Raw genomic sequence first — 27,790 nt, forward strand, 5'->3', positions numbered from 1 at the left:
CAGCGACCGGCGACCCGCTGTCTTCTCTGCGAACACGCTGTCTGCACGTGGGCTGAGGGTTCCTTCTGTTCAAGTTCGGCCTGCCCTGGGCTCTGGGAAGCAAAATCAGCATGAAACAATGATTCTAGGGGACTTTACACAAATATTTTTGAAGATCTAACTCCTTTTCTTGGTTGTCAAATGTAAAACAGACTTGGGAGCTGGCTCTGCCTTATTGAATAGGCGTGTGTGTGTGTGTGTGTGTGCGCGCGCGTGTGTGCGCACATGCATATGTGGGATTCTTAGCCAACATTGTAAAGAATCTCACTTTCCATTGTGAGAATAAAGTGTATTATGCTGAACAAGGCCAGTCTTTCCAGGATGCGTTTTTTTTTTTTTTTTCAGATGGTTCCTGAAAATCCAGGGCTGCAGGTCAGCTCCTAAGTGAGAGGGAACCTGGGGCGGGGGTGGGGAAAGGGGAAGAACCCATGGATTTTACCAGAAGGATCACCTCTTCCAGCTCTGTTGGCCCCGCCCTTTGTGATTCCAAGGTGTGGGACTTGTGCTCAGCACCTATTCAGAGGGAAAAAACCAGCCCTCCGGAGACGGGAGAGCCCCAGACCCCAGGACAGGGAAGGGTCTTTGGGCTGTCCAGTGGGAGGTACGGGAGCATCTGAGAGCACCATCACCTCCAGGACACTGACCCAGTCCTGCGACGTGCAGAACTGGGCTTGGTGGGGCTGAGGCAGTGATGAGAGCCCAGCACAATCGAGGGTCCTGGGCACCCAGGGATCACCAGGCAATCCACTGTGTCCCAAGAAATGGGGCGCCGTGGAAGGTTTCAAGGGTGTGAGCCAGTCTTTGAGGGTGGGGGGGTGGGATCCTTGGGCACCTTCTGCATCCGTCTGGGTGAGGAGCAGTGGCGGAAGTGATGCTGGAGGTGAGCAGGACATTCGGGAAGAGAGGGGAGGTCTGTGCGTGGCCTGGGTGGGGTACAGGGCTGGGCCAGAGGAGCAGACCTAGGCGGAAGGTCATCTGTCCGCACACCATACGCTGCTGGAGAACACGAGGGCTGTGGTCATCTGGCTGCATTTTTCCTCAGGTTAAAGCTCTCGGGCTGAGCCCTGACAGTGGCAGGACTCCGTGGCCAGACCTTAAAGAAGACAGTTGACCCGGTCGGACTTTGTGCTTGGATTCAGTGCTTAGAAACTTCACCCTCTGGGCTGGGGGCTTGCGGGGTGAGCTGGAGGTGAGTGTTTCTCGAGCTTTCTGTGAAAAGGAATGGGTCAAATCAGTTTCTTCATCTTTAAAATGACATTAAAGGAACTCATTTGGGACTTGGGGAGCATGTAAAACAACCACCGTAGTAGCTATGGTTCAGAGTTTGCTTAGGCATCGTGCCAAAGCCTTTCCCTACAAATTCTCCTTCAATTTAATCTTCAAAACAATCGACAAGATAGACGTGATCGCCTGCCTTTCACGGAAGAGAACATCACGTCTCAGAGAGTTTGAACATTTGCCGAAGATCATCCAACGATTAGGGCAGAGCTGGGTTTTGCAGTCAGAGCTGTGGAACCAGAAACATCGGCCTCAACCTTCTCGGGCCCTAAGACACGTGGCGGCTGTAGAGTTGCAGAGAGTGAGCAGGATCTGTGAACATTTCACCTGTCAGGAACTGAAGCTCGGGGAGGTGGTCTGCCTGGCCTCGGGACTTCCTCCCAGCCTGGCTCCATCACCTGCTAAGATCCTGGCCTCACCACCTAACTTCCTGGCCAACATCGTGGCCTCACCACCTTCTACCATCCTGGCTCCACCACCTGCTAAGATCCCAGGTCCAAGGAGTATCTTCAAATTCCTGCTCTCACGCAGGCGAGACCTGGAGGGATGTGGGAGAGGATGCGGCATAAAACAATAATAAAATAGAGTAAAAGGAAGACTCTGGCACAGAGCTCCATCGGAGAGGCCGGGGACCAGGTCAGAGCGAGAGACAGCGCGGAGCTGGGAGAAGCCACAGGGCTGTGAGGACGGTGAGCAGGGAGGGGTGACCAGCTTCTGGAGGGTGAACGATCTCCCTGCTTGAATCCTTTCTGGTGCTGTTGAAGGCTTCCCAACCTCAGGGATGAGGAGGGAAGGCCCCCTGCCCTCAGGGATGAGGAGTGAGTGATTCTGGAAGCAGCCACATTGTGTCCCCGTCCAGGGCAAAGACCAGATGGCAAGGGGACCAGATGGCAAGGGGACCCGTGGCTCTTGGAAGTGAACCTTCCCAGACGGCTTCCCCTCTGACGAGCTCCTTGTTGGTGTGATTAAGCTATTTTACACAACTGCTCCTAACATTGGTATTTCCAAAAAAGCCAGAGTAATTTATCTGGGAGACAAATTCAAGTCCTTAAACAAACCACACTGAAAATTGTGACTGAGGCTAAAATTCAAGGGGAAATGGAATCACCTCGGCTTCCCTATGTCTTGGGCTCCTTAGGTGCAGTGACTGAGCCCCAACCTTGGGAATCAGACCCCCGTGGCCTGTTCCCGTCACACCTCCCTTTTATGGCCTTGGGTGCTCCTGTCTCACCAGAAACAGTGAGATCCCAGGTTATTCAACCCTCATTTCACTTAAAGCACTGACTCCAGACATTGCGAATGCCAGCACCCTGCCTCACCCCCACTGGCCAGAAGTCACTGCGAAAATGTTTTTCAACTACTTCGTTAAATCCTTGAGGTGAAAACAAAAAAAAACAAAAACAAAAACAAAAACCTGTTCTATTCTTCCTTGATGCTTTGACCTGTGAATTGCAAACCACACATTGTAAATTCCAGACAACTTTCTGGGGGGACACTACACTCACTGTACTCCTTTATTTGTGTGACACAGCCGCCGTTCCGTAAAACAAGAAAAAAGGAAAAATACAGATTTTTGAGTGGAACCATACGGAATTTGCCTAAAAGAGCATTGCTTCAAAGTGTTCCATCAACATCCTGGTGAAGTCCTTAAGCAGGCTCAGAGCTTTTCCTTGAGTTTTACCTTAATTTATCTTCAGAAACATCTTCGCAGTGGGAGAAGATGCGAGGGTGCCGCTGCTGCTTCACACGTGGCCCCGAGCAGCGAGCATCTCGCTCTGAGTGCCCACACGCGGATGCAGAGCTGGACTGGCGTCCGAGGCTCCAGGACCCACGTGGGCTGCTCTTCCCTGTAGCCATTCATTCGTGGTCTCTCTCTCACAACCATCACACCCAAAAAGATAAGGGAAGCCAGGTCGAGGCAACGGGACAGGGACAGACGCTCAGAAATTCTGAGCCACACGTGTATTATTTTCTACGGCTGCTATAAAACGTGCCCCAAACCCAACCACCTGGAACAACACAGATGCGTTCGCTTACGTCTGGATCCAGAAAACCACAACCAGGTCCCCTGGGCTCAAACCCAGGTGCAGGCAGAGCTGGTTCCTTCTGGAGGCTCCGGGGAGAGCCTGTTCCCTGCCTTTTCCAGCTTCCGGGGGCTGCCTGCATTCCATGGCTCCATCCTCGCATCCCTACGACCTTGTGCCTCCATCATCGCGTCTCCAACAACTGAGTCCTTGACCTTCCTGCCCGTCTCTTGCAGGGACCTGTGATTATAGCATCGGGCCAAGCGGCTGGTCCAAGGTCATCTCCCACCTTGAGAGCTTTACCTCAGTCGCACCTGCGAGATGCTTTCCACCTGTCGGGTAACATGAGGGGACCATCTCTGGGGGCCATTATTCAGCCTATCACGAAGGGAAAGCCAAATGAGAACTGGAGGACATGGCTTTAACTTTGTACGCATTTTTATACACTTGTTCCCACACCTGCTGCTTGACCTACTTGGATTTGACTCTTCTTCTAGGACCTCATCCCATGAGCTGTGATTGCTGTCCATGCTATAGCTTTGGGTCCATTGTAAATGTGTTTGTTCGTCTGACAAATATTTATGAGGTGCTGCATTTCGAGGTGCTATGCTAGAACCTGGAGGGACTGGGGGGTGGCCGGCGGGGGGTGGGGGGGTGCACAATTATGTAAATTAGTCTCTGCCCTATAGGAACTTGAAACCCGATGAGAAGACCAGAGACTCATGGAAATAGGCAAAGGAGCAGGTGGCGTAAAAGCAGCTGGTTCAGAGAGAACTTCCCTTGGGCAGGACCTCAGGGAGGGGCAGCCAAAACAGACGGGTGAGGACAGGGATGGGGACCTTCGAGGGCAATGGCCTGAGCCGGTCCCAAAGGCGTGGGGCGAGGGAGAGGATGAGGGCTTCAAGAGGAAGAACAGGGAAGGGAGTCTTGGGGGTGAGAATGGGCGCGATTTCTTCTGGGCGTCGAGCAGACGCTGCTAGGAGGAGCCCAGAGTTCACCTGACGAATGCAGGGGCCGAGTTTGGCTCGTTCGGGCAGGTTGGACTCCGAGGTATCTGCATCCAAAAGCAGGTCTTAGGACCTGAACCTATAATCAGAGAAATGCTGTGGAAGGATTTTAGAGGGAAATGATACGATAAAGTTGATGCCCTGACAACGAGGCATGAATGGAGGGGGTCTTCATGTACAAAAGGGAGGGTCTAGGAAGCCGCACCAGACCGGGTGGTTGGTGAGATGGAAAGGAGGACACGTGGGAGGCAGCTCCGGGGAGGGTCCAGGGTGGGGCTCCAGCATGGAAAAGGTGGGGGATGCAGGGAAGAAGACAGACACGGCATCGAGGCCCAAGGACAGGCTTGTCAGAGAAGGGATGGGTCTGCGAGTTCACTGCTCACGGCCTTCTTTCTTCACCTGTACAACGGAGACGCCCAAAGTAGGTAAGCACCACCGCTGGGTGGGCTGGCGTGAGGGTAGGAACCCCAGGTGTAAAACGCCAGGTCTGCTTCTGGGAAGGTGCCCAGCGAACAGAAACCATCACCCCAACACCGGCTGGCATCACCCTGATGCCCCAACATAGGCCAACATCACCCCAACACAGGCCATCACCCCACACCCTATCACAGGCCGACATTACCCCATCACAGGTCAGCCTCACCCCAACACAGGCCTCCATCACCCCAACACCCCCACAGAGGCAGCCATCACCCCAACACAGGTGGACATCACCCCAACACCCCAACACAGGCCATCACCCCACACCCTATCACAGGCCAACATCACCCCAGCACAGGTCAGCCTCACCCCAACACAGGCCTCCATCACCCCAACACCCCAACACAGGCCTCTATCACCCCAACACAGGTGGACATCACCCCAACACCCCAACACAGGCCATCACCCCAACACCCCATCACAGGCCGACATCACCCTAATTCAGGCCTCCATCCCCCACCACCTTCTGATACAGGACTTCCACCCGCCCCACAGCTGCCCCAACTAACTCCTAAGGACCCCGAGCCTTTGTTCTCTGCCAGGCCTCCACACTCTGGGCAGAAGCATCTGGCTGCCTTTCCTCCAGCTCTGGGCACGAGCTTGTTGAGTTCCTCCTCCCTCTGGCCTCATCCTCTGTGGGGCTCTGACCCCTGCCTTCCACCTGCTCGGGATCCCTAAGACACGAAGGGCATCTACAGGTTTAGAAGCCAAAACGGCAGCTCCGCCAGCTCGACTCCACTTCCATTTTCTCTGTGGCGCAGGCTGTTTTTCCACAGTGTAGTTTTGTATAAGTTCCCTGGTACAGATTAAACATTTAGATTGTTTCTCTCTCTCTCTGGTTGTTTTAAGCAACACTGCAGTGAACATCTGTCTAGTTAAACCTTTGGGCACGCCTATGATTATTTCTTTAGGATAAAATGCTCAAAGTTTCTATTCTGATGGTGCTACAAAACCAAGGGGCTTTTGTCCTAGATGGCCAACCTTGCATCGCTGACCTGGAGACAGCAGCCCACCTTCCTGTAGTCGAGAGACATTCATATAATGCGCATTTGTAATTTTACCTGCAGCAGCAAAAGCTGAAGACAAACCTGACTTACCAAACAGTGTTTCTCATGGCTCCACAGGAGCATCTGAGGTTTATATAAACCTCTGCGGAGTCTGTGCAGCGTAGGTGCAGGAAACCGAAACCATTTCACACTTTAGCACTGGCATCGAGAAAGGTTATTGCTGGGAGTTCCCTGGTGGTCTGGTGGTTAGGATTCAGTGCCTTCGCAGCTACGGCCCATGTTTAATCTCTCGTCTGGAACTGAGATCCCACATCAAGCCACTGCACACTGTGGCCAAAAAAAAGAAAGATTATCATTTCAAGGTTCAAACATTTCTTTTGTATTTTCCTGCCCTTTAATAAATAGGTCTTAGAGTCAGGGAGTTCCCATTGTGGCTCAGTGGTAATGAACCCAACTAGTATCCATGAGGAGGCAGGTTTGATCCCTGGCCTCACTCAGCGGGTTAAGGATCCGGTGTTGCTGTGGCTGTGACGTAGGCCAGCAGCTGCAGCTCCGATTTGACCCCTAGCCTGGGAACTTCAATATGCCACCAGGGCAGCCCCCCAAAATGTCTCAGAGTTAGTATTGGAAGCACCTGGTCAAAGCGTGGTTTGTCAAATTCGTTAGCTTTCCAGTGTGGGCAGTGCAGTCTGAACGCTATCCTTTACACACACACACACACACACACACACATATGTGAGTGTGTGAAGAACTGCAAGTTCCAACCATCCGCATTCCCAATTAAAAGATCTCAGATCAAGAATGAGTCGCAAGACAGGCGGAAGTCCGACGCCCGGGTGTTACTGGTCAAGTGTCGGTGCGCTCTCTCCACTGCAAAGACTCTGCTCCTTGGTCCACTTGGATACGGTCCCATTGCTCGTGGACGGCACGTCCCTTCGTTTTGCCCGACTTTCCAACTCTTACCCGGTGGTTTTCTAGTTAATGAGAGGACACGTCGCAATGCGGTCAATACACAGGGACCTCAAAGGGGAAGGCTTTGGAATCGATTAGAAAACCCGAACGGAATGAGTATTAGACTTTTCCTTATGTTTAATTAAGTCTAATTAAACAATGCCGACATCTTCCTGGCACCTGTGGTGCGATTATGTTAAATATTTAATGCTTGTGAAGGATTAGGCTGCGCTTCTAATCTATAGCTAACAATCTGTTCCCTCTCTGGAGTATTTTTTATTTAGATCTGCTCTTGTATAATGAGCTACATTTCAGAGGAAATGGGGAGACCCTCCAGGTCGGGCCACGGCCTTGCCTGAGGGAGGGGTACTGCCAGCACAGCTTGGGTGTGTGGCCGGCCGGCTTTTGCTGGCCCATGGCAGTGGTCCCCTGAGAGGAGAGAGGGGAGAAAGCAAAAGGTACCAAGGAGGCACCTGGAGACGTTTTCAGCCCCACGCGGCCAGGGATGAAGGCCGTAGAGCGGGAGGACGTGGCGTTCACACATCACACCCCCCGGAAACACTGCGCCGACTTCCCAGCTGCATTTTCTCCAGCCCCCGCTTCCCCAAGGGCTGTCAGTTGTCCCCTGCAAACATGCACTGGTATGCGTTTACCTGTTCTCACCGCTCGCCCCAGCACATCCGCCCTCCTCTGGAACTAAAACTGCTCCACAAACCTGAGCACCTCTTTTGAAGAACTCACTTCAAAGAAGAGGCTGTGGTTATTCCTGGGAGCAAAACTCCAAATGCTGAGTGAGGGTGTTTGTGGAAGGCCAGGCCCCTCCTCCAAAGGAAAACCAGGCCCTCTTATTCATCTTGGCTTGAAATGCTTCTTCGAAGAGCAATTCAATGCATTTTTTGCATATGTAACATTTGGTCCAGAGACTCTTGAAACTGGCAGCTTTGTCTCATTTCTCTAGTGATTCCTAATATTTTTAACATATTTAGGCGTGATGATTCCCAATTGGCTGAATCCGCGTACTCTATTTCTTAGGGTTTTAAAGATTCCCCACCTCAGCAGGGCATGGTGTCAAGCATACCAGTTGGACATACCAGTTGGAAAGAAGCTCCAGGAACCCCATTTGTCAAAGCAAATGGGCTTTTATAAACTAAAAAGTGGGAACTGAATTAACCTTCAGCATTCTTAGGCAGAAATAGCGTCCATCAACTGAAGAATGGATAAAGAAGATGTGGCACCTACGTGCAGTGGAATATTATTCAGCCATAACAAAGAGTGAAATAACACCACTTGCAGCCACATGGATGGCCCTAGAGATTCTCATCCTGAGTGAAGTGAGTCAGACAAAGACAAATATCATACGATGTCCCTTCTTTGTGGCAGCTAATAAAAATAAAACAAAAGACTTATTCGTAAAGCAGAAACAAACCCACAGATGTCAAAAGCAATCTCATGGTTACCATAGGGGAAATTGCGGGGGGGAGGGAAGAACAGGGAGGAGGGAATCACACACACACACGACTGTATAAAACAGATGATTCACAAAAACCTACTGTACAGCTTAGTACTCAGTACTCAGTACTTTGTAATACCCTATAGGGGGAAAATGGGGCTATATATATACATATCTAGAAGCAATTTGCTTTGCTGTACACTTGAAAGTAATACAGCATTGTAAGTCACCTGTACGTCAACAAGATTAAAAAAAAAAAAACACACATTTTGGGGCAGAGATGAAGCTCAACTTGACTCTTCACAATGAAACTCCAAGTCTTCTGAGACCCAGGAATGACCCCCTAGAACCTGCATTTCCTCCCCCCAGATCCCTCCCAGGCAGGATGAGGCGGAGGGACGGCGCCGAGAGCCGAGCGCCTGCTCAGACAATAAGCTCTGCCCAGAAGATGCCCAGAGCTGAACAGCGGCAGCTTCTGTGAGGTGCGAGTCCGTCCACCTGCTTTTGGGATGCGGGAGTGCGGTCGGCTCTGGAACGGGCGGCCGTGGGGGGACTTGCTGTGTCCCTCTCCAGGGAAGCCTCCCCTCTTGTAAGAAGGCACCCCAAGTGAAAACAGGGCAAAAGTTGGGAAACAGCTCCCTGCCACCTGTTGAGAAGGCTGAGGCGGCTGTACTCAGGAGGGTAACTGGATTTTCCGAAGTAACTTTACGCTTATGTAAAATTAATAGGGTGCTCATTATACAATCCACGCGGCATCTTATTAAACGCTTCCTGTCACTGGAAGCAGAAGGTGGAGGTTCCTGAAGCTGGGGTTGTGTTGCCCTCTAGTGAGAGAGGTCAGCTTTATGCATGCAAAATTATTTTGATCACTGCATAATTAATGTCTATGGAGGGAGGGAGGGAGGAGCCAGGCCCAGCCTGCTCGGGGTGCTGAGCGGTTACACACACACACACACACACACACACATACTCACACGTATGTGCGTGTGTCCCCATCCCCCAGACCACCCCACACCCCTTAACTTGACTTAGCATATGGAAGCCATTTCTTCTTCCCTGTCACTTTTATTTCTTGGCACGGAAGTTTCGTTTTATATGGCTATCAGCAGGCGAAGATCCAAGCATAAAGAATAAATCAACAGTGCTGATCAGAGACACAGAGCTTTAATGCATAAGTATATATTTAATGTGTCTGCTGAAAGAATGTCTAATTACCCTGTCATTGAACAAAGCACATGTTCAACGTGATAAATGATGCCATCCTTTACTTCTGCAAAACCTATTGAGGTTTAGAGAAGCAGCAGCAACATCACACAGCCATCTTCCCCGGGGAACGAGCCGGCCCTCAGACCATCTCGGGGGCAGAGGACGACGGAGCAGTGACGAGGACAGGGCGACGCCCCAAAGGCTTAGTTTCAAACCCAGGCGGCCAGGCCAGGCGTCTCCCTGAATGGTGCCACTCCTTTCTTGGACTCTGACTGTGGCCCCCTTTGTCCTCTGAACTCCACATTGCCAGGGGCCAGATGCCAACATGCAAACCAGAGCTCACGTCAGACGGGGGAGGGAAGGCCCCATGTGGCCCCTTGGCCTCCAGCTTATGCACAGCAGCCTCTTTCCAGGGGAGGCTGCAGGAGCTGAGTCCCTGAGAATGCCACCGCCCCCCTGAAAGTGTATTGGATATACGAGGGCAGCGGGCTCCACGGAGCCCCACGGGGTAGGTTAACTGAGGAGGAGATAGAGCAGAGGTGACAGTGGGCTGTACGAAACTAATTAGTTGGGAGGTTGGGACTGATACACACACTCTACTGTGTACAAACAGACAAGGAACAAGGCCCACTGTGCAGCAAAGGGAAGCACTCCTGCTCTGTGATAGCCTCTAAGGGGGGAGAAGCGAAAACTTACAGACCTAAGACTCGCTTCGCTGTACGCCTGAAACTGACGCAAATCTGGAAGTCAACCATACTCCAACAAAATTTATTAAAAAAAAGAAACTGGGAGTTCCCGATGTGGCTCAGTGGTAATAAACCAGACCAGTATCTATGAGGATGCAGGTTCCATCCCCGGCCTCACTCAGTGGGTTAAGGATCCTATGTTGCCTCGAGCTGTGGTGTAGGTCGCAGACGCAGCTTGGAATTGGCGTTGCTGTGGCTGTGGTGTAGGCGGGCAGCTGCAGCTCTGAACTGACCTGTAGCCTGGGAACTTCCACATGCCATGAGTGTGCCCTAAAAAGAGAAAAAAAAAAATTTTAAAGAAAGTAAAAGAAAGAAACTAATCGGAATGCAGCTCCTGACGCATCTAGGCCGTCACAGGCAGAAGTGTAGCTTCCGATGGTAATATCTGGGGAATGTTCTAGAAACCAGGGATCCAGCAGCCGTTCCAGAGCGTGACGCCAAGCAGGTGTTTTCTGCTAGTGTGCATTCCACATGGACTCGTTTCCCAAGGCGGCCACTCCCCGGTGCACGGCCACCCTGTCACCCCACCCCTCCCTTCTTCCCCGAGTCTTGGTTTCTCAGTATTCTGAGAATACTGAGTGCCCCTCGGGCATGTGCTGGTCACGGCAGGTCCCTGGCGGCCCGAGAGGGCGTTCTGGCTGAGAGTTCCAGAACCCAGCATATTTATTCTGCAGCATCAGAGCAGAAACCACGCTGTGCTCTGCGATTTGTGCAGTGCCGGGTCCCACGGACACAGAAGCTGGGTTTCTATTTATGTCAGCAAGAGACCTAACAAACCAGGGAGAGAAAATGTGAATTCTTCCTGCCTTGAGATCTGTTCCTTTCCTGAGACGAGGCCCAGAGTAGCAGTCGGGTTCCTCCGTGGCGATTATATTTCTTATTTCTTTGATTACGCCTTGTAATAGTATTCTTTTATTTACCGACATGGAAGAGCAGGCTTTACCGAACTGTGATCTATAGACTGAAGGGCACGTGAAAAATAGAGATGAAAAATCTATTTCTGATACCACATTGGCTCTAAAATGTCAACGTCTTCTTTCCTGCTCTGGGAGATTTGTGTTCTTGTTTATCTTTCTCAGTTTGTTTTCAAAGGCTGCTGTCTCCACGCTGTTTGAGGATGCCACTTTCTGTACCATCAGGGCTCTCCCTCGCTGCTTCTCAGGATTTCATCAAGGCCTCCTAAGGCCACTGAGGAAAAAAAGCCAGGGGGCTCGGGCCAGCTGGACATGACCAGGCATGAGCGTGGGCGCGGCTCGCGGGTGGCGTGGGCCATGGGCACACAAGTCCACCTCTTCTGAGCGATTTTTACTGGGGACCTGAGAGGCACTCCATCGTCTTAGAATACTGAGAAATTAATGGATGACCTCACTACTGTGTTTTCAAAGGAACATTTAGAATCTGGAGTGACTGGGTCAGCATTAGGCCGCCAAGCTGGGCTCCCTGGTCACTTGAAAAGGAAGAGCTCTGAGCTACACGAGCGTCCCCTCCTTAACTCTCGTCTGCAAAACACACGCGCAGGTGCAGCTTCACTGAGGACAGGAAGGGAGGCAAGAGGGCCCCGCCCTGGAGACCAGAGCACCTACCCGGGGTCGGCTGTGAATCGGGGCTCCCCTGGGGAACTCAGTTCTTTTTTAAAAAAAATTTTAGACAATTTTGAAAGGTCGCTTTCCATTTACAGTTATCACAAAATACTGGCCCTCTTCCGTGTTGTAGGACACGTCCTTGGGCCTGTCTGACACCCAGCAGTTTGTACACCCCTCTCCGGTAACCACGGGTCTGTCCTCCACATGGGTGAGGCTCCATCCCGTCCTGGGAGGGCTTCTGGGGGTCCTCATTCTGCTCGAGGCAGCCAGGCTGGGGTCAGACTGGGGCCGGCCTCCCCCTGGGCCCCACGCTCCCAGAAGCACAGCCTCCACCGAGGCCACCCAGCAAGGATGCCTGGGAGCCCCCACGTGGGGCCGGAGCAGCAGCTCCAGATGCTCTGTTCCTTCCAAGAAGATTGAGAGAAATGATGCAATGACTCTAGAAAAGCCCACAGAGGCGTCCCTGCAGCTTCCTCGAACCGGGAGCCTCCTCATCTCTGTCCCCAGCCTCGTGGGACAGGCTCCGTCCTGCACAAACTGATGGCAGGAGCCCACGAATGACCTGCTTTCTCACTTCCTTTGACCTTCGGAGGAATTTCGATCTCCAAGTACAACCCACAAGCTCCCCAAAACCTTCCACCAAGTCCAAGTGACGGGTCTCTGCTGCGCACACACTGAGCCTGGCTCTGGGAGGGGCAGTCCTGGGCTTGCGAGCTGGTGGGGTGGGGGGGGCTGTCTGCAGGATGGGGGGTGGCACTGGCTGGAGGGAGAGCAGGGAGAACAGGTGCGGGGGGCCCAGCAGAGGGCCTGGCCTGTCTCCGAGACAAGGAGAAGGGGCGAGGCCTCGCACTGGAGGGAGACTAGAGGGCCACCCATGCTGGCCCACGCTTAGAGCCCTGGTGCGGGGCTGGGTTGAGTGCCCCCTGTCCCCAGGGACATCCAGAAGCTTCTGGAGGCATTTCTGGTTGTCACAACTGGGAGGGGGAGGGCTGGTCCTGGCATTGGGTGGGTGGAGGCCGGGAATGCCACTCACCATGCCAGATGGCCCGGGACACGGAGGCAGAACTGATCCACCCAAATGCCCACAGTCAAGGTCAGGCTGAGAACGCTGCCCTGCGGCGTCTGGCCCACAGATGAGCACCAGCTGCTCTCAACCATTTCAAGCCAGACGATTAGCTCCCTGGGTGCCCTCTCTGTCACTCGGGACAATATTCCATCTCCTAGGCCCCCTGCACCATGAGAAGAGGCGTTGTCTCGTCCAGAGACCAGTCTTGCTGGTGTGGAGGTGACAAGAGCCCAGAGCCCGCTCCCTGCGCAGGAAGGCCAAGTCACGACCTTGGGGGTGGGGCGGAGGAATTGGGAAGAACCAAGACTACCGCCTCGAGTCACTTGAGGTTTTTCTGCAAGTAACTTCTCCCAAAGGGCCTGCTCCTGTTACCTGAGCCACACGGGCTGTGCTGGGATCCGGGAGCGGGCGTCGGAGAAGCCAACCCCCCGACAGCCACGTCACTGTCCGCAAGCCGGCACCGCTTGGGTCCACAGAAGCCCGCGGGAAACAGAGCTGATGGTGACAGAGACGGAGCTGAGGGTGAAGAAACCGACCTCCGAGAACACTTGGTACTAACGGATAAGGGAAAAGAATCTGAAGAAGAATAGACACACACGTAGGTATAGCGAATCACTGTGCCGCACACCTGAAACCCTAAAGCTAACACGGCCTTGCCCGTCGACGACATCGCAATAAAAACTAGATAGGGAGAAACGTCCCTCCAAATCTAAGCCACAAATCCTACAAGGAGCACATCTTGAAGCTGTATCCACACCGTCCAAATGCCTCTGTGACCATTGGGATGCCAAGCAGCTCGAATTTGGGGGTCCATTCATTTCTGTTTTAAAAAAGAAAAATCTTTGTTTTAAAAAGGCTTTCCCCATTTTTTTAAAATGTGAGTTGCAAAGTTTATTTCAGCTTCTATCTTGTTTGGGGGTTTGTGTGTGTGTGTATTTTTTTTCTTTTTTTGCCACACAGGCAGTATGTGGACATTCCTGGGCCAGGGATTGAACCTATGCCACAGAGCGGCAACCAGAGCCACAGCGGTGAGAACGCAGGAGCTTCAACCCGGAAAGTCATCAGAGAACTCCCGTACAACAGAACTTGAAGAAACATTGTAAATCAACTATACTTTAATAATAATAGTAAAATTAAATAAATGAATGAACGGTAAGCTTCCTAAAAAAAGCCTTTCCCATATTTCCACCTTCCCCCCTTCACTTTCCTTCGTTCCGTCAATAAACTCCTCTCTGCTAGACATCATTTAAAAAAAAGAAGAAGAGGTAGGATGCAGAGGCTGGTGAATTTAACACATGTTGAAAGTTCCCCTCCCAGCTGCTTCATCCACGTGAACCTGACCTTGGCTCTGTCTCTCGTCTCTATCCTGAGCCTTGGCTTCTGCCTCATCTCCGTCCCTCACTTTGGAGCTGGGACACCAGACCAATGGTCCCAAGTTTTAACACATTTCTTCCTGGCTCTTCCTGCCTGCCGTTTCTGGGAATGCCCAGGAGCAGAGCCAGGGCCGTGTTCTCCCCTGCAGTCCTGCATCCCAAGGCGCTCTCAGCAACCTGGGCACAGAGGACCCCTTGCTGGACGGCAGTGGAGGATTTCACGACCCGTGGCGGAAACAGCGTCAAGTCCTGAGTTCTTTCTCTCTGTCTTTTTAAATCTTCATTCTTGTGCAAAAGGCACCAGTTCTGGATGGCTTATCTAGACAATTCCATGATCAAGTGCTGATGGAATAGATGCCGCTGCCGTGGGCGGGGTCTCACATGAGACACGGAGGGCAGCAGCCCAGCCACGAGGGGACCCTGTGCGTCCAGTGATATTAGCATAAGGAAACTGACCACACGGGTCAAGCCCCCCGACCGTGACGGAGCTCTGGGAGGTGATCTTACTGCACTAACCTCCGCAGACCTCGTGGTCGAGCCCCACCCCTCAGCGCAGAAACCGCAGCCCTCCTCCCGGCACACACAGCCCAGCGCTCTCCTCTCACCTCTGCGAAAAGAGACAAACGCAGTGACTCGCATTCTTCCAGAGAGTGATGCTGCCAGTCTGTTGAGAGAACCGCTGGACAGGGTTTTTAGCCTGGAATAATCACAGTAAACAACCTTTGGCATTTTTCACTCATAGAGTCATAGTCATAGAATCGCATTTACATTTTCCGGGTAATAAATCAAAGGCAAGATACTATTGTTTCTAATTTATCTTGTAGACGGCACTAGTGATATCTTGCCACTGTGAATATTTCTAATATTTCTTAAAAACCCGAAGATAAACGGACCCTGGATGTTGAACGGGGCGGTTATCTTCATCCCCCTAGAGCTTTGTTTCAGGAAAGGTACTTTTTCTCGTCTTCTCCGTTTCGAAAGGAAGCAATATACAAATTAGGTCAAGCAAGCATTAACCGTCAACATTAAAATATTGACTTTGCTCAAACCCTGTCTTACAAAGAGAAAACATTAACAATTGAGGTCCTAAAGACCTAGTGCACCGACCCCATGAATTATGAATCAAAAGATAAAAACTTTTTTTTTCTTTTCTGCAACAGACATGGAACAGATCTTATAAGCCTGGGGGGAAATAAGTGTTTGTGCTTTTGATGCATTTTACCTGTATATTCAGCAAAATGCATGCACTCCACTTGTTCTTTCTCCAAGTGTGTAGCAGAGCTTAGCCGGCAACGGGTGACCCATTGGTTGCCTGATAACAACTCTAAATGTAGGAAATTGTCATTAATTTGCACTCTGCCACTGCAGAATTTGTGACGCAAGCAAGCTTTGGCTTTAAACATTTCTTTACAATCTCCATGAGGAGAATTAGATTTAGTAGACAAACCTCGGTACAAATATAATTACTAGGAACATGCATAACCTACTTAAGAGCAATTCTCTTTCTAAGCAGGTTGGGGACATTCATTTCGCTATAAATTCTTATTATATACTAATTACAAACTGTATTAACCTGTGTTTAATTTTTATGATGAAATAATACAGCTTCTTATAATAAGAAACTTGTTCCAAAGTATATAAAGGAAAACGTGGAATTTTCGGTGATGGCACTTCACCCTGCACCCCACCCCCTGCTTTTAAAAGTAAGTGGATCCTACTTTCCTGTGGGCTGAATGCAAGCTGAGGGCAGTTTGGAAGGAAGAAAGCTGTTTTTAAATAAACAGTCATGCTTCGGGACTCCCGATAAAAGCAGAGGCCAGCCAGTCCCCTGGCGTCCTTGTTTGTCGTGGCAATAACCCTGGGGTTTGACACGCACGTGAAAGCACGAGATTTTGGAGACCTGGCGTGAGGGTGGAGGCTCTGCAGAGACGCCACCGGGTGAACCCCCCTCAGGGCCTGTGTTTATTAGGGTTCCTCAGAGAAACAGACGAATAGGATGCAGAGAGAGACGGAAAGAGAATTATTATGGAGAACTGCCCCCCAAGATTATAGAGATTGGAAAGTCCCCAGATCTGCACTCGATTAGCCGGAGACCCAAGAGGAGCCAAGGTTTCAGTTCCAGTCTGGAGGCAGGAGGGGACCAGCATCCCAGCCCAGCAGACAGCCTTTCTGTTTTATTTGGACCTTCAACTGATTGGACGAGGCCCACCCATGCCAGGGAGGGCAATCTGCCTCCCTCAGTTCATCCATCCAAATGTGCATCTCATCCAGAAATGCCCTTGCAGACACCAGAAGGTCTGACCAAATATCCGGGCCTTGCATCAAATCGACACGTAAGAGTCACTACTCCAAACCCAATAAGGATGCCACACACCTCAAACTGAAGGACGTGCTGTACGTATCTCCCCCACCCTGTGGGCAGAGCAGGCTTAGCCCTGTCACAGCAGCAAACAGCGCTGACTCCGCATGCCTTCCAGCAAAATGCATGCCCATCCGCCCATCCGAGGAGCCCATCCGCCTCGTCTTGCAGCCTGTGCTCTGCGGCGTCGGCTCGCGGGATCTGCTTTACTGCCTAAGATGCGAGCTGTAGCAAAGACAGCCTTCTCTTTGCAAATCGCCAGGCCAAGGGCACGATGGGAGCATTTAGCCCACGGCTCGATGACACACTGACAGGAAGTCATACGCTCTTTCTCAGCATCACAAAGGGCGGCTGCAGAACGAGCCGGATCTGCCCACCCCGTGTTCTAGATCACTGCCTGTCCACCGTGATCCGCTGGGTGCCCAGCAGCCTGGCCAGAGGCTCCTCCTGCTCTTTCAGACGCTCTCTGCTGGGCCCGGGACAGACTGGGGAGGAGGTGCAGGCACCGAGCCCCCCCTCCCACTAACTCATGGACTCCCCTACTCGGTGACCATTCCCTGACAGATGCGCTCCTGGACGTGCCTGGGTGAGCTGAACAGAAGCAGGAATGCCTTTGCCCCTGACAGCTCATCGATGGCAGACCCCAAGGTCTGTTCCCTTCTGATGTGTCCCCCAGTACGGCAGGAGCTTCTCCAAGTCCAGATGGTGGAGTCCAGTCCTGTTTCCCTGCAATACCCACCCGGGACCCTTCCCAGCATCTATGGCCCCCCGGGGTCTGGCCTGTGTCCGCAGGACTCCCGTGGACCTGGGGGAGCAACGGGCTCTTCATGGCACCCGCAGGGCTGAAAGCTCTCCCTCCAAAGGGGTGGGGCTCGTGCACGGTCGGGAAGCCTGGCACATGGAGGAAAGAGCTGGGGTGTGTTCTTGATGCCAGCGCTGATGGGGACTGCAGTGTCACTGCCTGCACAGATGCCAGCACTGCCTGGGGTCCTTGGCGCATCTCCCAGTTGTGTTTAGCCAAGGAGAGACAGCGCTGCCCACACCCAGGCCCCTGAAGCCTGGGCTGCCTGCCAAGGTCCACGCCTGCTGCCAGAATGGCCTGGTCATAACAGAGACCGACGGTGGGCCACCCCAACCCTTGGTCCACACGGCTCGGCCTTTCTGCCCCCTGATGCTTCTGTCTTAGGGGCCTCACTGTCCTTGCAGGAGACCGGCCTTGGGTCAGGGCACACAACCCCTTTCAGTGTCTGGGCGCCTGGGAGGTGACTTTGGGGTGGCCTCCCAGTGTAAATGCGGGACAGTTGTTTCACAAGACAGTGGCTCCACGTGGCTGAGACTGTGGGCATCCTGATGGCCAGTGACAGCCATGCCCTCTGCCCAGGAAATCCCGGAGCACGTGACCACCCAGCCCTGCTCTGAGCAGCGAGCTGTGTGGTGATGCCCCCTGGATGCTGAGTGTTCGGGGCGCATCCAGCTGTGCAAGAAAACGCCCCAGTTCCTGGCTTCTCTCTAAAGCCGGCTCAGCTTCTTTGCAGTTTTTGAGCAGGATGCAGTAGAAGGGAAGCGGGCCAAGCCCAAATACCCTTTTTTCCAAGCCACTTACACAAGCCCAGGGCCAGGGTCCTGCATCATGACCAGCAGGGGCCAGAGGAGGCTGCAGCAGCCGGGGAGGCGTGAGCATCTTCCCAGCTGGCCGAAAACACAGGCCGAAGACTACAGCTTGACCCGAGATAGCCCTTAACCGCACATATTCAACCCGGGGGCCACTCTGCCCACCCCGCCCACCTGGCAGGGGACATGGGGATGCCAGGCGGTGCCCTTGCCCCCACGTGAGACGCTCTTAGTTCTAGCACGAACCTCCACATCGACTGAGAGGGAGGAAATGAAACTGTCTCCTTCACAAACACCGTTTCCTCCATGATTAAAGTGAAGAAGTGTCCCGGCTGCGGTCAGAGCAGGTCTAACCACCGCGCCGAGACCAGGCCCCGGAAGCGCCACTAAGTCAGCAGGCGGACAATGGTCATTACCGTGGTGAACCTAAAGGGTCCTAAGTAAAGCGCGCCCTTGGGTCAGATCGACGTCCAAGGCGTCTTCAAATCCCCTGCTTCTCAGGGACTGGGATGCTTTCGCGCAGGCGTCCAGCGGGCAGAAGGGGGCTCCAGGCCAGCACAGCGGGTGGCGGGGGGCAGGCAAGGCCACTGCCGTTAGGGGCAGAAGAAACCGGCTCTCAGTTCAGCGCCCGGATATCAGCTCCAGTGGGAACCAGGGGTGGGTCCACCTGGCAGAAGCCGCATCCGCCCCCGGCCGTGACGTCACTCGCCTGACCCCAGCTCTACTCAGGCCCGGTCTGCGCGGCCACCTGCCTCCCGCTGGGGGCGGGGGCACAGGTCTTCCTCTGGGAAACCGCCTTCCCCTCCTGCAGAGGGTTCAGGCTGGGCTCTCCCACCGCCAGCCCTGCCCTACACGCTCGCACACAAATGCACACCCTTACACACTCACGCCCACACTCACCTGCTCACTCTCCCACACGTGGCACTCCTGCATGGCAACGGACGCACCTGCAGCATAGGTTACATAGACAGACCCCCACTTAGCCTGGGGCCCCTGGGAGAGGACTGCCAACAGGCCAGGGCTCTTGGGATTCGGGGTGGGGCTCCATCCTCACCCTGGCAGCCTCTCCTGGCCTCTTCCCATCACCCCAAGCCCTCCTTTGCTTTCAGCTATTGCTCCTTCCAGCTCCACTCAAGCCTCCATCACTGCCCCACCGCAGTGCACCGAGGTTCCAGAGATTTCCACCATCCTATTCATCCACTGCTTTCCACCTTCAGCCTCCTCCATCCCTGCCCACAAGGGGTTCACACGCCTGCCCACAAGGGGTTCACACGCCGGGGGCCTGCCAGCTCCATGTCCAGCCAGAGGCACTGGACAATGTGGATGTGTGCCCTCCTCTGTCAACCAGACCCCAAGAGAAAAGCCAGAGGCCAGGCTCCTGCAGACAACACACCTGCCAAGCTGGAGCATCCCTCTGGCTCCTGGACTCCACGCCCCTCCTCAGCTCACACCCAGGCCCGCCACATTCTCTGCAGGACACTGGGAGGAGCGCGCATGTCACTAGCAGCCCAGAGAGCAGGGGGCTCCAAGCCTGGGCCCCTCTTCTGAGCCACTTAGGAACAGAAAAGCTGTGATCCTGGCCTGAGTCCTGTGCTCTTACCCTGTGGACTCGGGTGCTAATCACCAGCCCTCGGGGACGTGGCCTTTTCCAGCAAGTCAAGCATTTTGTCACTTGCATTCTTGACTCCTTATAGTCTCAACTCCTTGCAGCTCCATAGATACTGGAGGTGTCTAAGATGGGTGTCCTTGTCCCAGTTAACAGAGCGGAAAAACAAGGTCAAGGTCGGGCCCTTGTGCACCCGGCCCAAAGCACAGGACTGGGCAGAGCTGAGACAGGAAGGCCCTTTAACAGCGGGTTCGGCCCTGCCTTCCCTTCCTAAGGGCAGAGACAAACAGCTGCAGGTGTGGACGGCTCGCTGACCTCTCCGAAAGCACCTACACTGGAACCTGTTTTCCTAAACAATGAGGTCTACATGGAGAGCCTGGTGTTCTCACTCCTAAATTCACAAAGGTAACAATAATATCTTACTTAAACTGTCGTTTTAACAATTCCATGGGATAACATTTGAAGAGCCCTTGGAAGAGAACAATAACCATTGTTCACTAAATGACAGCGATTGTTCTCCTGCCTTTGTGACGGACCCTGTCACTTTGTGAATCAAAGGGAAAAACATTATGGAGGTAGCTCAGCCGCGGTGGGTTCCTTTGTCCACAGACCCTCCCACAGGAAAGAGGGGAGGCCCTCCCCAAGGGGGTCCAGGCACCAGGGCGCGGTCCTTCTAGAAAGAGCCAAGAGCCATCCTCCCGGGAAGCCTCACAGGCACATCTCTCGATGGAAGTGGATTTACGATTTCCTCTCAAGCTACTAACTTTCCCCCACAGGGTGTGTCCTAAGCGTTGCCTCCATCGCAGAAAGGCCACGAATTTTTGGTCCCGGGTGCTGTAGGCTTGGGGTTGTGTTTATTACAAAAGAATCCACAATCCAGGTCAGCTATACTAAATGCAGATAACACAGCTGTATAGAAAATGAAAACCCCACCCAAACACAACACCACCTGTGGAGATGACAACAGAAAATGAAGGCACGTGTGCTCACCCAGACACATCCTGCGATACATGTGAGCACACACGTGCACACAGCTGGACACGAGTGCACGAACCCATGCAAGAACACAGAGACACATGCACACATCCACACATATACACACACAAGCAAGCATATACAGCAACATGCACACACACGTGCACACACGTGTCCACACAAGGAAACTTGGGTCTCCTACTGTCTTTAACCAAAATAGGATTCAGTGATGCACGTCCTTCTAGGATTTGCTCTTACCCTTAACAACCCTCCAGGACCCTTTCCGTGTCAGCACACAGGATGTCCCCAAACATCTCAGGGCTGCATCCCGTACCATTACAAATGCACCTCAATGTCCTTACCCTTCTCTCCACACCTGTCCCGCCTCACCTGTACATCGAGAAGGTGACTCTGACTTCCTAGCACCCACGATGCTGCACTAATTCTATTTGTAACAAGTCCTTGCACACACATGCTGGTATTTTGTAGAATAGAGCTGATCCAGGCAGCTGAGCTGAATAGACATTTCTCCAAAGAAGATGTACAGATGGCCAACAGGCACGTGAAAAAATGCTCAACATCACTGATTATTTGAGAAATGCAAATCAAAACTACATCGAGGTACAACTTCACACTAGTCAGAATGGCCATCATTAACAAGTCAACAAATAACACATGCTGGAGAGGGCGTGGAGAAAAGAGAACCCTCCTGCACGTTGGTGGGAATGTAAATTGGTACAACCACTATGGAGAACAGTATGGAGGTACCTCGGAAAGCTAAATATAGAACTACCACATGACACAGCAATCCCACTCTTGGGCGTATATCTGGACAAAACTTTGATTGAACAAGATACATATACCCCTATGTTCATTGCAGCGCTATTCACAACAGCCAAGACATGGAAACAACTTAAATGTCCATCGACAGACAAGTGGATTAAGAAGATATGGTACATATCCACAATGGAATACTACTCGGCCATAAAAAAGAACAAAATAATGCCATTTGCAGCAACATGGATGGAGCTAGAGATTCTCATACTAAGTGAAGTAAGTCAGAAAGAGAAAGACAAATACCACGTGACATTACTTATATGTGGAATCTAATATATGGTACAAATGAACCTTTCCACAGAAAACACAGACATGGAGGACAGACTTGTGGTTGCTGGGGCCGGGGGAAAGGGAGTGGGATGGACTGGGAGTTTGGGGTTAGCAGATGCAAACTGTTGCCTTTGGAGTGGCTAAGCCACGAGATCCTGCTGTGTAGCACAGGGAACTATGCTGAGTCTCTCGTGATGGAGCGTGATGGAGGACAATGCGAGAAAGAGAGTGTATATACACGTGTATGTCTGGGTCACTTTGCTGTACAGCAGAAATTGACAGAACCTTGACAATCAACTACAACAAAAAATATTAAGTAGGAATAAAAAAAAAGGAATAGAGCTGATCCATGAACTTAAGGAACAGACAGCTCAGGTAAGAGTGAGCTTCGAAGCTCATACCCTGGGAGAAACAAAGGGCTCTCCTCACCCTAAATTAAATTCTTCCAAAGAAACGAGCACAGGGTGTCCATGCAGCCGCCAGCACGGATCTCATCCGAATGCCAGCCCCCAGACGGTTCCGTTTACCTGAAACATTCCCACAGGCTGTCTACGTTAATCGGCCCCAACGGATAACTGACGAGCTACGTGTTGTCATAGTGTCTCATACTTGGGGAGGAGGTGACATACTATTGTGACAATGTACCACAACACTGAGGACATCTTAATAACCAAGGCCCGCCCGAGGTCATGATTCCCAGCCAAGCCCAGGCCTCACACGCAGCAGCGTCTTTGCTGGGGACCCACTGCCTCTGCCGGGGGCGGGGGGCGGGGGGGCTGCGGTTTTAGGGAAAACACTAAGTCACGTCACCTCCAGCGTCGTGACGTGAACTGGTGAACAGGATATGACACGTCTTGCCTCTGGAATATCCGAGTAGAAATTTAGCCAGAGGGGACTGCAGTGGCCACATGTTTCTCCCTCCTCTCCTAGAAGAATAAAGTATATTCCAGTGAAGGCGTGGTAACGAAATAGTCCTGCCTAAGGAACTACGACGAAGGCAACGTGTTCTCGCTCACACTTTACAACAAAATGGACTTTGAACCTTAGCAACGCGAGTCGCAGAGACTCTGGTACCAAGACAGGACTGCCTTTTTTTCCCTCCTTCCAACCCACGAGGCCCGGGTACGTTCACTGGGAAGCTTGATGTATTGTGCACAGTGAGTGTCATCCAGAGGCTGACGTGTTTAAAAATCCGTCATTCCATCGAATTAGATCTCTCAGTAGCTCTGAAGTTGACGCTACCCCAATCGTGACACTAACAGGCTCTATGATGAGTGGGATGGAGAGGACGGGTTCTGCCGGCACCAGGGGTCCAGACGCTTGGGTGGTTCGGGGTACCTGCGGCATTGCCTCAACCTCATTTTTGCGATTTGATTCAGGAGCCGGGAGCCTGTTTTAACAAGACCACATGCATCCAAGTGCTCCGGTTATTTAGCTTTTGCTCCATTTGCAGAGAAAAAGGAACAAAAAATATACAGCCAACCATGACTTAACAGAACTGACATGCTACTTACTCAACTTTTTTCAAAGCCCTCGGTTTGCAGCATCGACCTCATTAAAAAGCCTCTAAGCAGGACGAGGATCTGGGTCCTGTATATATTAATAAAATCATTGATTTTCACTGCGCCAACTCTTCACCGGCACCAGGAAACCGAACAACACGCTATGAAAACATCGGTTGTGTCAATTTCCACTGTACACTGTTAATATCCAATTTTGAGAACATCTTTTATTTGGAAAAGCAAATTGCTAGGAAAAGCAACTGCCACCGGCATTCTGTGTTTCTGGTTTCAGCGGGTATCCTCACGGAAAACTCAGAGGAAAGAATTTCTCAGTTTCTCCATGTCATATCATATAAGTGGCTACACATGCGGCTGGATGACGGTTTTTTTAAATGATGACCCATTAGAATTCACAATGGTGCATACACAAAATACCTTGCACTGAAGGACTACAAATGTAAGGCAGAAAGAGAAGACACTAGAGACCCACTGAAGAACATGGGCTTGAATGGTCTTTAGCTTTTTGTACGGCTGCCTCGCCACTGGCCGCCGAGAGCCATAAAGCTGTAGCCTCACTCGATTGGGAGTTAATACCAAGGACTCTGGGAATTAAAGCGAGGAAATTAAGGACAGGTGCGGGAGAGCTCAGGAAAACCGACTGTTGTCTGGAATTATTGACTGAATAAGTCAAGTAACGTTAGCCTCAATAGAGAGTTCGGGCCAGAGCCGTAAACAAAAGAACGGTATGTTTTAAACGCCACTGTTGCAAAGGGCACCAGGCAATCGCTCCATCAAATGAACTGCTTGGGTGCTGAATGCATCTGAAGCTCCCAGTACGTCTCTGTGTGTATAAAACAGAGCAAAACAGGGGGGAAAAGTGAGCCATATAGTAATGGAAGCAGAACTGAGAAAACCTGTCAAGTCAGGCTGCGGATAATAATAATTCGGATGACAGCAGATCGGGAAGCAAAGCCACACCGTGGGCAGCTGGTGTGAATAAAAACTAGGCACACGCGTGTGCATGTAAAAGCCGTGATGTCCTGTCCGGGATGGGCCCTGAGGACCATCAGCCTGTCAAGGATGCGATCCAAGGAGATGTTTGGATCCAGTCTGACCTCAGCAAGGAAGCAGGAACATAGATAGGCTGCAGGGCGTCGGCCTCTGTGCCTGCTGGTTGGCTCTGCCTGGATCCTGCAGTGACTTCCGTTTTGCTTTTTGAACAACCTGCCAGGGGATTGCGCAGAAAGTATCTGCATTCCTGGCTTTTCCTGGAAAATTAAGACCTCCCAGCACAGTGGCCGCCTTCCCACGAGACCAGGAAGTGGGGCTGGGGGGTGGGGTCCTCTCTCTTCCCCCCTCTGCCTGCCAAGTATTCTAGGCTTATTTACACACCTTGTCTGACCCCGGCGACCTTTGATTTTGAGGCCTCTTGTGTGTAAGCTGCGCCTTCTTCCCTAATGAACCGACGAGGCGGCTCTGTCGCATTTGGTCATGTGGCTCAGGCGCTGGGAAACATCAGCTGCCCTGGCCTCAGGGCTTCACAGGCAGTGGCGGTGGCCTTCGTTATAGTCGCTGCAAAGATGGCATCGACGTGCAGGCGTCTGTGAGCTCCGTGGTGTACAGGGGAATATCAATTCCTCATTCTTCTAAAAAGCTCACGACGCGACTGGAAGTTCACCTGATCCAAGGAAACAAAATTGTCATCTAACCTGAAGGGGGGCGGGGCGGTGCTAGAAAAGCCTTTATCAGTCTCTTTTCAACTGTCCTATTACCAAGTTAGACTGATTTTCCCGGGGACAGGACTGGTATGGGGCGACTGGAAAACGAACCCAGTAGAAACCACTCTTCAGGGTTTATAACAGAAACATTTTAAAATTTAAATCGCCAGTGAAAGATTGAAGCCATGGAGTTCAGAAACTGTGATTTTTTTTTTGGTTTTTCTGGCCATGTAGTTTCCATGAAAAAGCGCAGCCTGATGCAGGGCCTGGTCCAGCTTGACTGTGTAACTGCACCGCTGGTGAAGCCATTGAGAGGTGAGCAGTGACCTTGGACTGGCCAAGGTTATGGTCAAAGCTGCCTGTCTCCGCGGTATAGACCCGGGGAACCGCGCTGAGGCGCTACATCTGAAGGTAAGGCGAGTGTTCCGAGGTGGTCTGGAGCCTGTGTCACGAGACCCCCTCAGCGGGCTGGCCTGCCTGCTGGGAGAAAACGGGCCCAGGAACCATCCACTCGGCTCTGGTCGCTCGGGAGGCGGATGGGTGTGCCAGTAGCCAACCAATTTATTGGGCCATGTCCACTCACCTCCTGAAAGGCGAGACCTGGGAAGACATCGCTTATATGTAGCAATAATAATAACATCTAAATGTAGCCTTGAGCTGCTTTTTCATTTACCTCATGGAATTTTTACAAAGTAGGAGCTACGATTCTAGCGTTAGAGATGAAGCTTTGCAATGCAAAAACTTTCCCAGACAACGAAGAGCAGTCCAGGATCTGAACGCCTCACCCTCGAATTGTTAAACCACAGCCTCTCAGCACTAAGGGCCAGCCTGGCGCTGTGTGCTGGGCACTGCGTGAGGCATGTGACCTTGAGTGCTCGAGAAGAATCGTGGCTGATCCCAAAAGGCCAGTAACTCAAACGAAGTAGCTCAAACAACAACGTAGGACCTGAGAGGTGGGCCAAACAGTGCCCAGAGCCTGTCTGCTGCGTTACCGAGGGGTCGCGGCCGGGCACAGGAAACCCAAGCCTTGTCCCAGCGTGCCCCGGCCACGAGGAGGGACAAGGGTTCACTGCCCGTTCTTAGCTGATATGCTCTTTGCTCCCGGAGGCTGAAGGGTTTCCTGATGCATGCAGTGCTGAAAACTTTTATCTTCGTCTCATAGACGTGGCTATTATTGCCATTCCTACTCTTGAGGAAGGAACTATGGATTTAACTAAGTTAATAAAACCACTCAGAGTAGGGCCTCCGGGATCCAGGGCTGTGCCAGCATACGATGGGGGGGGGCATTTATTTTCTTGTTGTTTCCCATCAAGACCCAGGGTTGCCACATCTTTTTTAATGTCTCTACTTGACGAGGTTAAGGTGGGCTTTGTAGGCCGCCCCAAGCAGCCATCGATGCCAGTGGAGCCGCTATTACAGTGGTTGGGACCTTCTACCGGCCATTCGCAGAAATAACAAGTGTAGATAATCACAGCCTGGGAGTTCCCTTTGTGGCTCAGTGGTAACGAGCCTGACTAGTATCCCTGAGGATGAGGGTTCGATCCCTGGCCTCGCTCAGTGGGTGAAGGGATCTGGCGTTGCTGTGGCCGTGGTGGAGGCCAGCGGCTGCAGCTCCAATTGGGCCCCTAGCCTGGGGACCTCCACATGCCATGGGTTCTCCCCACCCCCCCCAAAAAAAAATCAAAAGACAAAAAAACCCCACAAATAATCAGAGCCTAGGACAAAAAAAAAACAAAAAAAACACAAATAATCAGAGCTTCAGGGGAGCCAAGCACTGGAGGAGTGGGCTCAGCTTTCCTGGCGCAGGAGGTCTGGGGACTCCCAAGTGACTCCAGAGGAGGGACTGGGGTTCTCCCTCTGGGATTCAGGGCCCACTCCATCCAGAAGGAAGCTGAGCATGTCTCTTGCTAAGGGGCACGTGGCCTCCTTTGCACGGCACTGGCACCTGCCCAACCAGGAAAGCCGCCCACCCGAGCGTAGCCTAGTAACAGGGTGCATTTTGTCCTTTTAGCCCCGCCTCTGTCCAGCACCCAGGACAACGGGGCTTTGATCTGACCTTCCAGCGGCTGACCCCAGTCTTCAGGAGGACGCGCTGACCTCTCTCTGCAAGCTGCCTGCCGTGGAAAGTGAGAACCTACATGCTACAGCAACCAAAGTCTGCACGTTGGAACTCCGGAATTTTCTCCTGATCAGCAGTTTCAGGCTTCTAGGTGGACAGTGTTTCGCGAATGTGAAACCCCAGGCCCCGCCCCCAGCTCTCTTGCGCCTGTGCCTTATTCCCACAGAGCCACACCATCCGCTCTGGACACTCCCAAGGGATCATTGGTGTTTTAAGGTAGCTGTTCCTGTGCGCCCAGAAAGGCTGTGAAAACTGCCAAGTCTACACTAAGAAAAATGCATCGAGGTTGCTACTTACCAAGGAACCGCAAGCATTTCCTATCGTGCGTCCCCATTTTAACACCGTCTCGGAAATCCATCGTGTTGCTTTAAGCCCCGTCCCTTCCCTCCCCTTCTTCTCAAACCAAACCTTCTACCTTTGCTTTCTAAGCAGAGGAAAGGTGTCACCGCATCTGGATCTCAGTCTACACAGGTTCGGTGTGGAACGTACGGGAGGGAGCCTAATGTTTACCAGTGGCAGTGCCTCACAGGGCTCTAGCTGCGACCTTGAATGGAAAAAGGGCAGTCTGTCACCAGGACTCTCT

General features: G+C 52.2%; 1 long non-coding RNA gene across 2 annotated transcripts; it reads right to left on the reverse strand.

The window, feature by feature from the left end:
- Window positions 1–538: 538 nt before the first annotated feature.
- LOC146395416 (uncharacterized) lies at window positions 539–27,736 on the reverse strand. Of its 2 annotated transcripts, XR_014832714.1 has the most exons (5): window positions 27,505–27,736; window positions 24,763–25,048; window positions 14,816–14,907; window positions 5,926–6,162; window positions 539–1,248 (listed from the first exon to the last, which is right to left on the reverse strand). It is a non-coding gene; the product is annotated as an uncharacterized LOC146395416 (long non-coding RNA). The 2 variants fall into 2 exon arrangements; XR_014832715.1 differs by lacking the exons at window positions 539–1,248; window positions 5,926–6,162 and adding an exon at window positions 9,405–13,657.
- Window positions 27,737–27,790: the final 54 nt, after the last annotated feature.

The sequence above is a fragment of the Sus scrofa genome, chromosome 17, assembly GCF_054392235.1.
Source record: "Sus scrofa isolate SSC_HxYL_T2T_F1_AM1 chromosome 17, Sscrofa_HxYL_maternal_Yorkshire_Landrace_v2.0, whole genome shotgun sequence".
NCBI lineage: Eukaryota > Metazoa > Chordata > Mammalia > Artiodactyla > Suidae > Sus > Sus scrofa.